The sequence below is a fragment of the Morone saxatilis genome, unplaced genomic scaffold (genome assembly GCF_004916995.1).
Source record: "Morone saxatilis isolate NCDOM2014 unplaced genomic scaffold, NCSU_SB_2.0 Contig3, whole genome shotgun sequence".
In the NCBI taxonomy this organism is placed as follows: domain Eukaryota; kingdom Metazoa; phylum Chordata; class Actinopteri; family Moronidae; genus Morone; species Morone saxatilis.
In genome coordinates, this window is record NW_023339873.1 from 23717232 (window position 1) to 23718622 (window position 1391).

Below are 1391 nucleotides of genomic sequence, written 5' to 3' on the forward strand. Positions count from 1 at the left end.
TTCTACTGTCAGGATAGAGTGAAAGTTTCAGTCAATATGACAAAATGTTATTTTATAAAAGTTGCCTACTGCAGCTTTAAAGTGTACCTAACTGTATAATTTGAGTGTAATTGCTGACAATACATGTGCTCTGTGTCTGTTATTGAATGTGTGTAGTGAACAATATCAGCATGAGCTCAAACCTCAAGTATTTATGAGTCACCTTTATGAGTCTCTTAAGCATACACCTCCTGAGGTAAAGAGCATGCTGTAGTCACTGAGGACAGACTTACTGGTTCTTATCCAGCTCCAGCCAGCACACAGCACACAGCACTCACTACCACACCTGCAGCAGCCTGTTTCCCAGAGGCAGCTTTATTCAGTTATAGTGAAAGGCTGAACCTGTCTGTCCCATCCCAGGTCGAGGGGTTGCATTCAGCAAAGATAACTACATAACTCGGTAAACCTGCTTCTTGAAACACTGGAAGCTTTTGCTTGTGTAAATACAATCATATCGTGTAGGTTTCCAGCCCTTTGTGTGTTAGAAAATAAATGATATGTGCCAAATGTTTGCCGCATTGAAAACATTTGCTACAGCGTGGATGAAAAGTTCCTGATGTCATTTCTCCTGTACAGTACATTGCTGGACATTTAATCCACTGTCGGTCTGTACCTGCCTTTTTTTCCCTCCTTGCTTATGCATTTATGAACTTTTGAAACCAAAAACAATATTTAAGAAAATGCTCATGACAGAATGTGTAAGTGATTGTTTTTTGTATCATTGTTAATGTTAAGTCTGTTCCAAATATAAATGCAATAAAGAAATAAAGAACCTTTTTTGCCATATGATTACACACAATGTTTTCGAATAGGCTGACCCGAAGCAGGGGTCTCAGACTCTAACCACTGCTGGTCAGTGTTTAGCCACTACAAGAAGAAGCTCAATATTGATCAGAGGTTGGATGTGGGGCTATTGTATTGGTGTCAGCGTACCTGTCATCTGATATGCACCGATATTTCTGATATATAATGTAGAGAGGCTTGTAGTTTTTACAGTACTGATGTATTGCTATTTATTTTCATTTTCTCAGTTCATTTCTAGAATCGGTTCACAATTTCGCCTATATTTTAATTTCTTAACACTATATCAGCCGCTTCATCAATAATCAGTGAATTTTCAAAATCAATATTAGTTCAAAAATCCCTATGGGGTTGGCCTGGAACTAACAACATACTTTTGTTTGTTTTTGTGTACATTTTCATCTTTTGTTGTTCACAGCCAAACAACAAGTAAAGGCCTGAAACCTGTTCTCTTTGCACTCGTCAGACCCTTTGATTCTTTTGTGCCAAACAAAATAGTTTTTAAAAATAGAAGCCGCAGCCTGGCCCTGCCAATATCATCCAACTGCAGC